A 17,480-nucleotide genomic window follows, 5' to 3' on the forward strand; every position below is an offset into this window, starting at 1 on the left:
CAAGAATTTGGGGTTCTATTGGCAGGAAATAAAGAACAATGGTAGGGTCTTTATTTCTTTAAAATTCCAAAAAACTTTCTACAACTGTTAATGTAACCTAGATCTCCAAATAAATTAATGGAATCCTTAACTCTATACCTAATTTTTTTTCTCAAATGTCACCATCATCTTCACATCTTTGAATTTTTATTTCTATATAACTGTATCTGTGATTATGATCTTTTCTCTTGATGGGATAAAGCATTCATTAGCCATGCCTAAAGCACACACAAGGAAACTGAACTGTTTATTTTATGAATCACATAATGTTTCTGAATTTGATTATTTTAAGTAATTAGAGGGGACATCTTTTTATGAATTGCATTTAATTCATGCACTAAACCCAAATAGTTATCCAAAAGAAGAAATATTTCCTAAAAATAGTAATAGTGTCAAAGTTGTTTTGAATGATATGGTTATCTATCTCTCAGTGTTTATTATATATATATATATATATATATATATATATATATATATATATATGAATATATTAAATTTAATTAAAATATACCCATAAATTACTATTTATTATATAGATTTTCTCAATACACTTACAATTTGAAATTTTGACTTTATATGTAGAGTCTCCTTTTACACAAATAAGACCATCTGTTCATCTGAAATAATGTCTATAAGAAAAAATCCCTATACTTATATTCCATGTACCAATTCTAGATTAATGTTTTATTCATGTTTAGTTATGAATGAGTTTTCACTTGATTCAAGTATTATAATTACATTTATATGGACCTTATAAGTATAAAAAGAATACTGACTTGTTATATCTCAACATAATTTATTTAGCATTAGCCACTTTTGCTACTGTTTTGGCCACATTGGAATTGTTAAGATTTCCTCATAGATGGAATTCTGATACTTCAAATATTTGAAGCCTAATGTTTTCAAACAAACCACTTTAATATATTCAGTAACCTTACTAAAATTTCCAAATGGTAGGTGTTCTGTAAGAGCTAATTTGACTTCTGTGCCAATTATAGCTTCAAGGAAATGAATGTCTCATATTGTATTCATTCACCTTTTGTGAAGTAAAGGTTAAACTCATAGTCAGTTTGTAAAAGAATTATTCCTAAAAACTAGATAGACTTGATTAAATCTTTTTTAGAACCTGGTCAACAATGACAATGAACTACTGGGTTTAGAAAAGAGGCTCCAACTATTGAACAATGGAGTAAGTTGAGGTATTGAAATCTGTCAAGGTCAACTTCTTAAAGATGGAGACTATGTTATTATAGAAAGGAAATAATTATATGGTGACCATGCCCTGGCTTTATGTCACACAGCAGTTTTGAATATTTGCTACCGAATTGGAGAATTTGAAAAAAGATTGAATCATTTACTAAAGTTATACATGGCCCAAAGGAAGCCTTCATGGATTTCTTACAAAGAGTGCCTTCAGCTGTAATAGAATGATACAAAATTCAGAAGATAGACAAATAATAATTGAATCTCTGGCTTTCAAAAATGATAATTTTCAATGCAAAGAGGATAATTAGATCTTTAAAGGCAATGTCATCACCCTCATAGGAATGGATCTGAGATACAATTAATATTGAATCTCAGGATCATGATGATATTTGGATAGAAGAGATGGTTTCCAGAGGTTTCAGGAAAAAAAATTGAAATGTGAAGTGTTATAATTGTGGCAAAATAGGTCAATTTAAAAGTAAACATGAGCATAATAAAAATCGAATGCCCCTTCTTTCTGGAACATGCAGAAAGTGTGGAGAAAGACAGGAATTGGACTAATAAGTATAGATCAAGAGAAAATTTCAGGAAACTCCTTGAGAAACCCTTCACAGGCCCCTATGACAAATATGGTTCAGTCCTTTCTGGCCATCATAGAAAAACCCCTTTTAGAATAATTAAACAGTCTAATGCCTATTATAAGAAACCGTATTGCTCCGGATAATAGAAAAGGTAAAAAAGAGAAAACAAAAAAATCAGGAGAAACCATAAAATAAGTATTTTGGCAAACTACTATAAATGAATAATGATGAAATTAAAAATGTAAATAAATTACATTATCATTGAAGTTCTCATCAACATAGGTGTAGATGTAACAATAATCTCCCAAGAATCTTGTCATGAAAAGTTGCCTCTTAAGGAGGTAAATGTTCAGATTTAGGGATTGGAATTTTATCTCAAGTAAAACACAGAATTAGATGGGTCAAATATATAGAGCTGGAATGACAGAGAGGAAACTAAAGTCATATGTAACTAACATAACAATTAATTATTGGGATGTGAATCTTGACAGCAATGGGATAGATACTTAGATTAATATTCCCGCCATCTTAGAAACAAGCCATAAATTAACATCAGTTTCTGGGAAAAATCAGAAGGTATTATAAAGAACAGTCACTGATCATTCAAGTTATACAAGAACAAAGCAAAATGCACTTTAAAAGACACTGATAGCCCTAACTTTAAAAAGGTTGACAGACAATCCTTTGTTGGTTCCATAACGACCTTTAACAAAAGAGAAACTGCAAACTTTAGAATAGCTGGTCGAGGAGAAATAATGTGCTAAACATATTCAAGAATCAAACAGGCCTTGGAATTCCTCTGCTTTTGTTATTAAAAGGAAATCTGGAAAATGAAGACTGGTAACAGATTTAAGATCTGTTAATAATATGATTCAGCCAATGGGCTCTATACAATGTCACATTATTTTGTCTTTTCTATTACCCGTAAGATGGCCTTTTATAGTATTGATTAAAAAAATCTTTCTTCACTTTACCTTTAACACCCTCTTAATACCTGTTCATGATTTCAGTGGGAAATTACTTTAGGTTCAGAATTTGGTAGTCACACATTTGTTAGAAGTTATGGTCTTCATGGGTATACTCATACAAAAGAAAACCCCCAAATACTCCAGCATATGTCTCTAAGAAAATGGAGCATTTTTTTGCTTATCATAATAACAAACATATAAGTATACCACACAATTTAAAGTTATAGAAAGATTAAATCAAATGCTAAAGACTATGTTAAATAAACAGAAAAGGATGCTAAAGATCCTCAAAGTAGATTAGATAGTGTTTTATTAAATTTGAATTTTCTAAATGCTAATGAGAAAGGAAAAATAACTGTGGAGAGACATTGAATAGTAGAAAAACTTACTGAATTAGATTAGCTATTATGCTTTAAAGATATACTGACCACAGATTGGAAACCAGTACATGTGCCGTATTTGAGAAGGGGTTTTGCTTTTCTTTCCACAGGAGAAGAATAGGTATGAATACCATCCATATTGATTAAAATAAAATTTAAACAAAATAAACCATTTAAAATGAAGATATGAGAATTCATCAAACAACATGGTTATTTACTATAAACTAACCTATAAAATTGACATATGGTTTTTATTTGATCAGAAATAATGTGTCAAAATAACCTCCACAAAATTAGAGCTGGAGATGGGTATTGATTTTGTCTTTTCAGGAGAATGAAGGTATCCAATCAAGGTGTTGGAAGGCCACTGGAGAAATAAGCCATCTGACGAAATTGAACAGATCATCCAGAAAAGAAAAACTCTCAAGATAAAGTATAAATTGGACTATTGGTATATCACATTGCACACCTGATTTGGATAAATCATCCAGAAAAGAAAATCTCTCAAGATAAAGTATAAATTGGACTATTGGTATATCACATTGCCCACCTGATTTGGATAAATAATCCAGAAAAGAAAAAGTCTCAACATAAAGAGTAAATTGGCCTATTGGTATACCATATTGCCCAAAGGATTAAACTAGTTAAAAAAATTATTGAGTTTTATTGAGCTCTACATTTTTCTCTACTCACCTCCCTGGCTCCCCCCCTTCACCCCTCCACCAAGGTCCCCATCCTCCCAATTTACTCAGGATATCTTGTCATTTTCTATTTCTTATTAAGATTAGATCTATGTATGTCTCTCTTAGGATCCTCATTGTTGTATAAATTCTCTGGGATTATGATTTGTAAGCTGATTTTCTTTACTTTATGATTAAAAACACTTATGAGTGAGTATATGTGACAATTGTCTTTATGTGTCTGGGTGACCTCACTCAAAATAAAGCTTTCTTGCTCCATCTATTTTCCTGCAAAATTCAAGATGTCATTTTTTTTCTGCTGTGTAATACTCCATTGTGTAAATGTACCACATTTTCCTTATCCATTCTTTGGTTGAGGGACATTTAGATTGTTTCCAAGTTCTGTCTATGACAAACAATGCTTTTATGAACATAGATGAGCACATGTCCTTGTGGCAAAATTGAGCATCCTTGTCAAAGAATTAAATTTCATATCTTTTATCAAATGTTTGTTTCTACTATTCTCTTCAGATATATAATGTAAATGGTCTTTTTCTAGTTCTTTTCAAGTTAAAGATTAAAACTGATTTTAGAGTGTGGTTTTCTCTTTCTCTAAATCAAAGCATGCTTATTAAAGGGAACTCCAAAATTTCTGCCTCATGTCAGAAGTGTCACCTTATTGAGACAGAAGAAAAACAATTACTTGAAGACTATTTTATTGTCACTCATAAACCTTTGGTTTTATAATGATGCTTGAACAGTTTCTCTTAAGGTAGAAAATTTATAAGATTATTGTGTGTGTATATATATGTATATATATACATATATATATGTATATATATAATAAACTTTTTGTAACTAATTGTAGAAAAAATATTTCTTCTACATTCCTTTATATAATATTGGGTTTAAGTCTCTATCAGTTATCTGCAGTGAAGCATGAGTATGCCTTACAGCAAACACTAAGGTCTTCAAAAGGAGAATGGGGCCCCACAACGACAATTTCTCTAGGACTATGATTGTACTACTAAGGTGAAATAAACACCTAAAGATCTGCATTGGAATACAAACTCCTCAGGAAAATTTTGAGGCTAGCTGAGATGATCCAGCCTCAAGAGACTAATTAAGCCATGACGTGAGACAAGTCTTTATGCAGATATTTTACAACAAATAATAAAACTACCTCTATCAGTTTTTGACAATTAACTCAAAGTTTTGTTTTCAATATCCCTTAAAAATGTCATAGCTCTCAGATATAAGGAAGTAAAATTAAGAATATAAAACCTAAATTCCCCCAAAGTGGAGAGATCATTTTGATCAGTCAATGAGTTGTGGAAATTTCTCATTTTTTAAGGGTGTTATTTACAAGATATTGTTGGTTAAGGTCAGGAGGAAATTTAAAATAAGGGAGATTAGATTTAAAGTTCTTGATGTGGCATATCCTTCTCCATATATGTTGCTTTTATTGGTTAGTTAATAAAGCTCTTTTGGCCAATGAATTAGCAGAGTAAAGACAGATAAGAAATCTTGACAGAGATATAGAAGAGAGAGTAGGCTGAGTCAAGGAAAAACCATGCTGCTGCCAAAGAAGAAAGACATTGGAAACTTATTGGTTGGTCACAACCTCATGGTTATACACAGACTTATAGAATTGTGTTAATTTAAGATATAAAAGCTAGCTAGGAATAAGCTATTGGTCAAACAGTGTTGTAATTAACATAGTTTCTGTGTGATTATTCATGTCTGGGCAACCAGGAAATAAATGAATAGTCTCCCTCTACAATTTCTTGGTTTTTTTTAAAGAATTCCATAAATCTGACCCTGAAAGCTACAAATCCCACCCCATGCCCAAACCCTCCTATCCCTCATGACCTCAGAAGAACTCTGAAACACAGGCTTCAACTACACAGAGTGGACTAAGGGGTGAGTTACTACATACACAGCTAGGCACCCAACTCTCTAGGCATTTCATACTAGGGCATAACACTGGGCCTTTCCCCCAACTGCTTCAGCTTCCCCAGCTGTCCAATAGGCTAGCCTCCTGTATGTGTGCTACCCCAAAATACCCACCCCATCAATTAGACCCTGTAAGCTACAAGTCACACCTCCAACCTTGAATCCTCCTATCCCCCATACACTTAGAGGAACTCTGACACACATGCTTCAACTACACAGAGAATTCCAAGATGTAGATTCTCAGTTGCTGAAGATAATATAGAGAAAATAGATTCATTGATTGAAGTAAACATTAATTCCAAAAAATTCCTAACATAAAACATCCAGAAAATCTTGGAAACCATGAAAAGACTAAACCTAAGAAATATGGATAGAAGAAGAAAAAAATTCAGCTCAAAGACAGTATGAATATCTCCAAAAATTACTACCCCCAACAATCAGCAGAAGGCAGTATGGAGTAAACTATGCCCATATTCTCAAATATTGTCTATAAATGTTTGTTTACATTTAAAAAGGGACATGATATAGATATGAATAATTTGCATTGATATGGATCTTAGTCTATTGATGCAAATTTAAGATCAATTTTGTTATATGTATATGTATTTCTGGTCTTGTTTATGGTATTGTGTTTGTGTAGCTCATTTTAAAATGCAATGTATAATTAAAAAATATAAGTTAATGCATACTCATATATAATAGCCAAGCTTGTAGTCATATTAGTTAGATTTTTTAGATGTATAGAGATATATTTCAGTTAGATAGGTATTCTTAAAATCTTTCAGAGACTTTTAGACTTAGGACTTTTCATGACAATGAGACACATCTGCTCCTGGCAGTACGAGCTACTTCAAGAGGAAGACGGGCATCAAAGAGGCTCCTTATTAAGTTGGTTAGTCATTTGGACAAGAATCTGCTCTTGCTTGGATTATTTGATAAACTGGACATTCAGGACCTGCAAATAAATGACTACTGTACTTTCCTATATGTAAGATTGTCCTCTGGGGTTCTTGCTACATGAAAGAGTCTTCCAGATGTCCTGCAGGACACAGAAGAAAGTGACTGACATGCTGCCAATATAGGTAGAACTGTCTTTGAAACCCTTGCTTCATGGAAAAGTCTGCTGGATACTATGGGTGTATAGGCTGAAGATAGATACCCCAAAGATATGAAAGAACTTTGGGTGACTGTCCAGACAATTTGATTTCTATATCAGTTCTAGAGTTTTGGAAGTTGCTTACAGAGTACTTCCTGTTTATTTAGGTAATATTATATCTTTCTGGAGTCTTTGATGGACTTAAAGAATTTATAGTTATAGTTTTCCTTAGTCCTGATAAAAGATAAAGTATTTAGAAATAATATAACTGTAAGTCTTGTTTGATACCTGTTTTGTTATATGTAATTTTACTATGTTAAAGTTAAAAGTTCTTTTTTATTTAAACCGTAAAGGGGAGGTGATGTGGGAGTCCCTTCTGTGGCTGTGATTATCATTAATGGATAAGAAATTGCTTTGGACCTATAGCAAGGCAGAACTTAGGTAGGCAGGGAAAATTATGGTGAATTCTGGGAGAATAAAGGGTAGATTCAGAGAGAAGTGATGGAACCACTGGAGACAGATGCTGGGAACTTTATTTTCAGTAAGCTACTGTCACATGGTGAAACACAGATAAATTGAAGTGGGTTAAATTAATATGTAATAGCCAATATGAAGCCAGATCTAATGTGCCAAGTAGTAATTTAATTAATACAGCTTCTGTGTGATTATTTTGGGTCTAAGCTAGCCAGATGGTTAGAAACCAACAAGCTGCTCCCCTCCTCCAACAAGTATCTCTTAATATCAATAGACTCATTTCACCTACAAAAAGAAACATGTCAAGAGAATAGATATGAAATCTTAATCCAACCTTCTGCTGTATACAAGAAACACAGCTCAACCTCAAAGAGAGACATTATCTCTAAGTAAAGGGTTGGGAAAATAGTTCCCAATCAAATGGACCTAAGAAAGAAGCTATTTTACTATCCTAATAGCTAACAAAATAAAATTCAAACTAAAATCGATCAGAAAAGATGGATACTTTATACTTATCATAGGTACAATCTTTCAAGATGAAGTCTCAATTCTGAACATCTATGTCCCAAATACAAGAGCATGCATATATGTGAAATAAATATTTCTAAAGTTTAAATTGCACATCAAGCCCCACACATTAATAGTAGGAGATGGCAGCACCCCACTCTACCTAATGGACAAATCAACTAGACAGAAATTTAACAGAGAAGTAAGAGACCTAACAGATGTCATGGCTAAAATGGTATTAACAGACATCTGTAAATCATTTTACCCAAACACAAAAAAGTATAACTTCTTCTTAGCACCTCTTGGAACCTTCTCTAAAATTGATCACATAATCAGTCAGAAAGTCAATCTTAAAAGATATGAAAAAGTTGGAATAACCTCCTACAACTTATAGAATAACCATGGTTTAAAGTTAGAATTTAACAAAAACAATGATTGCTGAAAGCATACACACTAGAAGAAATTAAAAAGTGCAAAATTGAATCACCCATTGGTCAAGGAAGAAACAAAAAAAAAACAATTAAAGACTTCCTAGAAATCAACAAAAATTAAGACACAACATAACCAAACCTGTGGGATACTATGAAAATAGTGCTAAGAGAAAAGTTCATAGCACTTAATGCCTATATAAAGGAAGTGGAGAAATCTCACACTAGTAATTTAACAGCACACCTTGAAGCTCTAAAACAAAAAGAAGCAGACTAACCTAGGAGGAGTAGATAACAGGAAATAATTAAATTGAGGTGTGGATTCAATAAAAATAGAAACAAAGAAAATGATTCAAAGAATCAATAAAACAAAGAGCTGGTTCTTTGAGAAAATCAACAAGGTAGACAAACCCTTATTCAAACTAATCTAAAGACAGAAAGAAAACATACAAATGAACAAAATCATAAATGAAAATGGGGACATAACAAAAGACACTGAGGAAATCTGGAGAATTATTAGGTCATACTGAAAGACCCTCAGAGAGGACCTTTCTTCCAATGATGAAGACCCCAGAACCAGGACACTCCGAGACCAAACCACAGGATGCAATTAGCAAGAGGTTTATTGAGTAGACACAGGTACCTGCGGGCGGCAAGATCTCTTGGAAGACTTGCGCGCCTGCCAACTGGAGGGCAGGCTTTTTATAGGGAAGAGCAAAAAGCAAGTTTACAGAAGCAAAAGCATGGTTATCGGAATGAGGCGGGGGCATGAATGGTTTCCTCTCTCAGCATGGATCCTGTTTTGCAGTCAACCTGCTTTGTTGATGTCCTATCTTATCGATATCCTGCCTTGCAGTCTTCCTAGCTCATAGACATCCTGCTCTCTCAAGCACATGGGATGTTCTTATGAGAGCAGGCTGGCTGCTGATCTGGAGAATTTTTTTTTAAGCAAACAGGACGTTCCCTTGGGAGCATGCTAGCTGCAGGTTTTGAGGAGGGCATCTATAGGGTCTTTCATTTCCCCCTTTTTCTTTTTATTATTGAGTTAAATCTTTTACTCAAAAGCAATCACAGAACCTCGGTTTCTTTTTTTTTAATTTTTTTATTGATAAAAGGAGGATAAAGAAAAGAAAAAAAAAACAAATTTCCACCTCCTCCCACCAGCCTCCCATTTCCCTCCCCCTCCTCCCACTCTTCTCCCCCTCCTCCCACTCTTCTCCCCCTCCTCCCACCCCTCTCCCCTTCCCCCCACTCCTCTCCCCCTCCCTTTCCAGTCCAAAGAGCTGTCAGGGTTCCCTGCCCTGTGGTAAGTCCTAGGTCCTCCCCCCTCCATCCATATCTAGGAAGGTGAACATCCAAACTGGCTAGGCTCCCATCAAGCCAGCACATTGCGTAGGATCAAAACCGCGTGCCAATGTCCTTGGCATCTCATCAGCCCTCATTGTTCGCCATGTTCCCAGAGTCCAGTTTTATCCCATGCTTTTTCTGGTAACAGTCCAGCTGGCCTTGGTGAGCTCCCAGTAGATCATCTCCACTGTCTCAGTGGGTGGGTGCACTCCTCGTGGTCCCGACATCTTTGCTCATGTTCTCACTCTTTCTGCTCCTCATTGGGACCTTGGGAGCTCAGTCCAGTGCTCCAGTGTGGGTCTCTGTCTCTATCTCCATCCATCGCCAGATGCGAGTTCTAGGATGATATGCAATATATTCGTCAGTATTGCTCTAGGGTAGGGTCATTTCAGGTTCCCTATCCTCAGCTGCCCAGGGAACTAACTGGGGACCTCAGCTTGGGCACCTGGGAGCCCCTCTAGGGTCAAGTCTCCTGCCCACCCTAAAGTGGGTCCCTTAACTAAGAATTGTGGTTCCGTGCTCCCCTATCCAACCTTCCTTTATCCCGATCCTCCTGTTTCCCCAAGTCCCCCCTCCTTCCCTTCTACCTTTTCTCTCCCCATCTCCCCTAACCCTCATCCCACCCCATCCCCAAGATCCCACTTTTCTCCCCGGCAATTTTGTCTACTTCCCTTATCCAAGAGGATAACTATATGTTTTTCCTTGGGTTCACCTTCTTACTTAGCTTCTTTAGATTCACCTATTGTAGACTCCGTGAGCCCTATTTATGGGTGCTGGCACAACTGGATGTCAACCTGTAGAAGAGTGAAAATAGACCCATATCTATCACCGTGCACAAAACTCAAGTCCAAATGGATTAAAGACCTCAATATCAGCCCGAAAACACTGAATCTGATAGAAGAGAAAGTGGGCAATACCCTACAACAGATGGGCACAGGCGATCGCTTCTTAGGTATAACCCCAGAAGCACAGACATTAAGGGCAACATTGAATAAATGGGACCTACTAAAACTGAGAAGCTTCTGTAAAGCAAAGGACACTGTCACTAAGACACAAAGGCAACCTACTGACTGGGAGAAGATCTTCACCAACCCCGCAACAGACAAAGGTCTGATCTCCAAAATATATAGAGAACTCAAGAAACTAGACTTTAAAATGCTAATTAACCCAATTAAAAAATGGGGCGCTGAACTGAACAGAGAATTCTCAACAGAAGAAGTTCAAATGGCCAAAAGACACTTAAGGTCATGCTCAACCTCCTTAGCGATCAGGGAAATGCAAATCAAAACAACTTTGAGATATCATCTTACACCTGTAAGATTGGCTAAAGTCAAAAACACCAAGGATAGCCTTTGCTGGAGAGGCTGTGGAGGAAGGGGTACCCTCATCCATTGCTGGTGTTAATGCAATCTTGTGCAACCACTATGGAAGTCAGTGTTTCGGTTTCTCAGGAAATTCGGGATCAACCTACCCCTGGACCCAGCAATACCACTCTTGGGAATTTACCCAAGAGATGTTCTATCACATGTTAAAAGCATTTGTTCAACTATGTTCATAGCAGTATTATTTGTAATAGCCAGAACCTGGAAACAACCTAGATGCCCTTCAATGGAAGAATGGATGAAGAAAGTATGGAATATTTACACACTAGAGTACTACGCTGCGGTAAAAAACAATGACTTCTCGAATTTTGCATGCAAATGGATGGAAATAGAAAACACTATCCTGAGTGAGGTATCCCAGACCCAAAAAGATGAACATGGGATGTACTCACTCATAATTAGAACCTCGGTTTCTTGTTGTAGTAACATGTGATACTGATGGGTCAGTACTAGGGTATGAATGACTGACAGCCTGTCTTTTATAAACTGGACCAGGCGGTTTAAAATGCAAGGGCCGATTGTAAAGATGAGAAGTAAAATAAGTAGGTGGCCCAGCTATAGTGGAAATTAAGGTTTTTAACCATGGTGATTTATTAAACCATAAACAGCTTTTGTCTCTGCTTTAATCTTTCTCTAAGTGTGGTCATGGATCTTCTAACCAATCCACTATGGTCAGCATAAAAGTAACATTTTTCCCTGAGTGTAGCACAAAGACTCCCTTTTTCTAAAAACAACAGATCCAGACCCCTCCTGTTATGAAGCACCACCTCTGAAAGATTTGCTCTGACAATAGCCACATGAAAACTAGTACAACTGATGGGACAAAATAACTCATACTTTACAGAGCAGTATTGGGGAAAGATAGTAGAACATCTCTAGGGTATGCAGAATAGCTCTTAGCAAAATTATCTGAATGAGGCTTGAAAGTAACTACATGGTAGACATTGTGAACCACTGTAGACCCGAGAATAGCACCCAACATTGTGGCAATAATAGTCTATTGACCACAAAGAGCTTAACTCAGCCCTAAGAAACACATGGATGCCTTCTCATAAGAGACAAGTTCAGTATTATGAAAACAAATCTCTTTTGCTGTAGACACCAGGAGTGTTGATCCTCAACTCCAGAGAATGTGCCGGAGAGGTCAGTTTCGGTCCAGCTGGCACCACATGGCATTTACGGGTTTCCATTGCATCCCGTAGCATCAGCTTTATCCAAATGTACAGGGTTGTGTCCATTGTGAGAACTTCAATAAACAATGAGAAAATGCAATACAGGATGACAAATGTTTAAAACAAAACAAAAAGCCCTAAAGCCAGAGGACAGCCAATGAGGACATAAATATCATTTTTTGAGACTGACCTTACCCAGGCTTTACATTTGTAAGTACAGCATTAAAAAAAGTTTTAACATCCCATTGACATCTATTTTATCATATACTAAACCACATCTGTTTATCTTATGAAAGCCATATCATTTCATAACCCCACAGATTAAAGAAAGATTTTCCTGTAGAAAAACAAAACCTCTCAAGAGTTAAGGAAGATTTAGGTGTGTTTGCTTTTCTCTGCGTTATCTGCACAAAATGGTCTGATCCGGAAAAATCTCAAACTGTACAAAATAATTCCTGTCAATAGGTCCCAGACACACAGTGGAGGAACAGAACAGAATTGCCTTTTGCTTTTGCTGTCTGATATTGTGCTTCAAAAGACACCAAAAAATGATCAGAGCCCTGTGGGTTTCTGACTCTAGGAAAGAAGAGCCTTAAAGGTGATGTAAGCCCACCTTATAGCAGATGTGCCTGCCCTGTGTAAGCCTTGAGCTCAGGATTTCATCACCAGGGTCAGCCATTGTCAGCAGATACATGAGCAGCAGCTAACTAGCCAGGCAACAGAACTAGTGGCAACGATTGCTGGGGTGTTTTGAACCCAGAACAGGACAGGAGGGAGGGAGGTCTGTCCGGTCATTTTTGCTGGTCTCCAGGGCCAATTATGTCAATTTGTTCTTTTAGAGTTTTATATATCCTATCTATCTGACCTAAGCTTTGGGGTTGGTAAGCACAATTTCCAATTGATCCCCAATGTCTTGGCCACACCCTAACTTACCTGGGCAACAAAGGCAGGTCTATTATGGGACATGATTATCTTGGGCATCCCAAACCTCAGGATGATTTCTTTATGATCTTTTTAGCCATTACATTGGGTGTCTCAGTCTTGGTCAATGTATGATGGCTATCCTCTTTGGCAAATGTGTGGCCTCCTGGAGGCTCAAAATTTCCACAGATGTCAATCCTTTTTGTCTGTATACTGCTTTGAAGCATACCTGCTGTTAGTATAGACGTTCCCTCTGCCATCTGTAGAGCTTGTATCAAAGCCACAAGTTCAGTGTTCTGGTTGGGCTGCCATCCCTGAAGGGAGGCTACTGGCCCAGATCATTTGCTTCCTGTCCACCAATGTTGCCCCCGCCTTCCACTGACCTTCAGCCTTGTGTACCTGCTTAGCTTGGACCGCCAGCCTTGTGCCCCTGGCAAGCTTCGCCCTCAATTTTGGCTCTGCCTGGCACAGCTTAGCCTGCCATTTTGCCATTCGCCTGTCCTTTATGCAGATGCTGGTAGGATCCATAGTCCATCGACATCAGCCCAGCACAGGAGCAGTAGTCTGGCACAGGAGGGCACCTGTGTTAGCATTGTGACTGCTGTATCGCAGTCTGACATGGGTGAGGGGAGCAAGACTGTAGAGTGAGCAGTCAGGGCTCATGCAGGCTTTAGAGCAAGCACAGCACCCAGGCAGTTGCTAGGAGGTGAGGATTTCTTCAGTGGTGAAGGCAGGGAGAGGTGTTCATCCTGGTGAGGAGGGCGTGGTAGAGGCAGAGGCAGACAAGCAGCCTGCGTCTCCTGCAGAACTGAAAACAGCAGCGAAAGCAAAAGTCCCTCGTTTGGTCAACAAAAGGCTTTGGTCATACATTCAGAAGTGACCAGGGAGGAACGAGTCATTTATTTGTCTTTTTCCCAAATTTATAGTTCGTAAGGTGTCCAGTTTGTATTCTTTACTCAGCTCCAGTGTCCCTCTTCATTTGTCTTTCATCTTCTGTTGCCTAGGCTCCTTATCTGTCTGAGTCCTATCTTTCTTTTGCTTCCCTTTCTCTGTCCCTCGTTTAACTTTTTTTTCTGTCTCTCCAAATTTTACTAGGTATAATTTTGTAACCCATCCACTTGCTGTAACTTTTTTCTTATATCTGATGTTGCCTGTCCTATGTAGGCCATAGCTACCACTGTCTGCTGACCTTCAGAGGTTGGGTAAAATGCCTGTAAACTTTTATTAATCATTTAAGGAACACAGATTTTAACTGGCCACTGGAGAACCTCTCTTACCTTGGACGAATTAGTGGGGTGCCTTGCAGCCCCCCCCCCTGAGATTTGCCATGAGCCCAGCATTTTGACTGTCAGTTTCTCCCTTTAAGAATTAATTAGACATTATCATGTAGAAGAATGAAGATAGATCCATATTTATCTCTATGCACAAAACTGAAATCCAAACAAATTAAAGACCTTAACATAAAACCAACAATATTGAACTTTTTATAGAAGGAAAAAAAAGTTTAAAATTCATTTTCAAACACAGCCTCAGTGGCATAGGCACTGAGAGAAACAATCAATAAATAAGATTTTTAGAACTGAGACGCTTTTTGTGTAGCAAAGGATATAATCAACGGAACATAATATCAGCCTGTAGAATGGGGAGGTATCATGAAACATATAAGGAATTTAGGAACTTAATCCTCATAAAAACAAATATTTCAGTACAATAATATCACAGACCAAAACTGTAAATTCTCAACAAATGAACTTGAAATGACTTGAAAGATATTTAAAATTTGCTTAAATATAACATCCTTAATCATCAGGGAAATGCAAATTAAACAATTCTGAGATTTTATCTTATTTTGGTAAAACTGACCAAGATTAAAAATATTATTTGACAACTTACACTTACAGCTACTTTGTACATCAGTATGGTGGATTTTTGGAATTAGATAAAATATTACCTTAAAAGTTAACGATATCCTTTATATTATCATAGACAGAATCTGAAAACAACCCAAAATGCACTATTTTCATTAATAATAAATGAGAATCTTCGCCATGTTTTCTTAAAATAGCCATAAACATTATAAAGAGTCAAAAGGGCCATTTTAACTCAACCTCATCATTCAGTAACACCCCCTTTGCCATTGTGGTGGGGTGAGAGGCTTTAGCAGATATTTGCCATGTGGGGTAACTCGGGGTTCCCACCTTATCACAAGCATTGTGAGCAGACAAGTGTTAAATTCAGATCTAAACATGGGCTTGCTTAGAAGCTCAGCTGGGCTGTTCATATGGCCCTGGCCCTGTGCCAGGGCTTTTACAGCAATAGTTTTTGAAGACAGTGTAATCCTGCACCCATCTAAACAGAGCTGGGAATTTACTTTCCTCTGGACACACTGCATAGTAAGAAATATAGAAACCAACAATCTGTAGTTTTTTTTATATAAGCACATTATTTTAAAGTGACTTAATTTAATTTATTTTTCAATTTTTAAACCAGAGGCTTTTACCCTGGATGCAGCACATGATGACTGGAACAGAGCATCCCCAGAAGAGAGATGTTATCAGGACTGGTAGGCCCTTTTAATGTCAGCTTACTCCACTACCTGCCACTCCTGAATCCACATTTGCCATTTACCAACAGCCACAGGGATATTTACTTGCAATCTTTTGCCTTACTGCCAAAAGGAAAAGGTCCAGGCTCTTTAGGGGACCTTTGCTTTTTAATAGGGTATCCGACCCGAGAGAAATAGCCTACTGCAGGTTCCCAGGCTTACTGGGTCCTGTGGGGGAGGAATTACCACCAGCTTGGACCCTGCTGGCTGAAGTGTGTGTCTCCACAGGAGGCCTTAGTTCCATGACCCTGGCGCTAGCATCAGCTACTTTCCCTGGGCAAGGGCCACAGTTCTTTGGCACAAGGTTTTACATGGCATTTGCAGATGGGGGGCTGACATTCAGTCTCTAGCACCTTATTTTCCAAGGAAAATAAGCCTTCTCCACAGGGAACCCCACTGGGGATCCTTCCAGGACCTGGCTTCAGCCTCAGCTCTGTCCACAGTGAGCTCCTAGCTATATAGCACAAGCTTCCCCTATCCTCACCTCAGTACTCACAGCAACCTAGCAGCTTTTCTCTGAATGGGATTCCAGAGGCCCCAGGAGGCATTCCCTCCAGGGAACTCATCAGGTCAGGATTGGTAGGCCATCTGGAAGCCTCAACTCAGTTCCTCGGGGATGCCACATAGGTCACCACGGAGGCTCCTCTTTAGCCCTCACACTGCCAGTAGCAGCTGGGAAGACCTTTGCATTGGCTATAGGGGGAGGGAACTCCCTGGACTGTCTAAGGCAGCCCTCCTCCCCCCAGTCCTCCTGTACGGTGCTGGTGGACTCCAGATCAGCAAGGGAGGACCTTACATTCAGCACAGGGACTACAGGGGGCAAGCATTCCCTTCTTGTGGATGTTCCGGCCCCAGTCTCTCCCTGCTATAGCAGGGAGAGCTAGTTGAGAGCAGGATTACATGGCCCAACTAGTCATCAGCTGGGCTTATTCCTGAACAATGTCTAAGGGAGCTAAAGCCTTTGTTTGGTTTTAACAGGGCTAAGAGAGCTCTCCCGTTAGTGAGATCCCCTGTGGAGTGGGGTGTGGCAGAGGCATAGTGTCACCCCAGGACCTGGCACTGAGGGGAGAGTTATGCTCCCTGGGCTCCTGCGATGATGCTAAGGAGTTCAAGCATCTCTGCATCGGCGCCCATAGCAGAGGCTTTTCCCCTGGGCAAGGGTAGCTGGAGCCCGTGGTGAATCCTCCCAGGGACTGCTTTTTGGCCCATGCTGACAGCTGAGGTGGCCGCTGCTGGGCTGGGGACTCACGTGCAGATGTGGGGGCCAGGGCTGCCCCCTTCTCTGACTCCAGCCTGGGTCGCTGCCATGCCCCGCCCTGCGTCCTGCTGAGAAGTTTGCTCTGAGCTGGAGCTGGTTGTCCCGCCTAGGCCTGGCTCCAGGCTGTGCTGCAGGAGATCACAACCCTGCTCCCTCCCCCCAGCAACAGCAAGCAGGGCAGTTCAGCAGTAGGGTCAGCAAGGCACAGCCTAGAGAAGTGAAGGAGGGGCAGACTATCAGCGTTCCTTTTGGATTTTCACAGAGCTAGGGTCAAAGAGATGGTTACTTACTGCCCCATAGTACCAGATTTAGACTCGAGTACAAACAGATATACAAAACAAAGAACATATTAAACCCAAAAATACAACAATTAGACACAGACAACACAGATGTGCTGCGCGGCTTCGGCCCAAAGCCGAAGGCAAAATTTCAGACGGAGACTATGGGAGTCCGGACCTCCCTTCTCCAACCAGATCCACG

General features: G+C 38.7%; 1 long non-coding RNA gene across 1 annotated transcript; it reads right to left on the reverse strand.

Moving 5' to 3' along the window:
• Positions 1 to 11,473: 11,473 nt before the first annotated feature.
• Positions 11,474 to 16,450, reverse strand: LOC142841288 (uncharacterized). The gene is made up of 3 exons (XR_012909045.1): positions 16,239 to 16,450; positions 11,887 to 12,290; positions 11,474 to 11,652 (listed from the first exon to the last, which is right to left on the reverse strand). It is a non-coding gene; the product is annotated as an uncharacterized LOC142841288 (long non-coding RNA).
• Between the last annotated feature and the right edge of the window lie 1,030 nt (positions 16,451 to 17,480).

This window comes from Microtus pennsylvanicus, chromosome X (genome assembly GCF_037038515.1).
Source record: "Microtus pennsylvanicus isolate mMicPen1 chromosome X, mMicPen1.hap1, whole genome shotgun sequence".
In the NCBI taxonomy this organism is placed as follows: Eukaryota; Metazoa; Chordata; class Mammalia; order Rodentia; family Cricetidae; genus Microtus; species Microtus pennsylvanicus.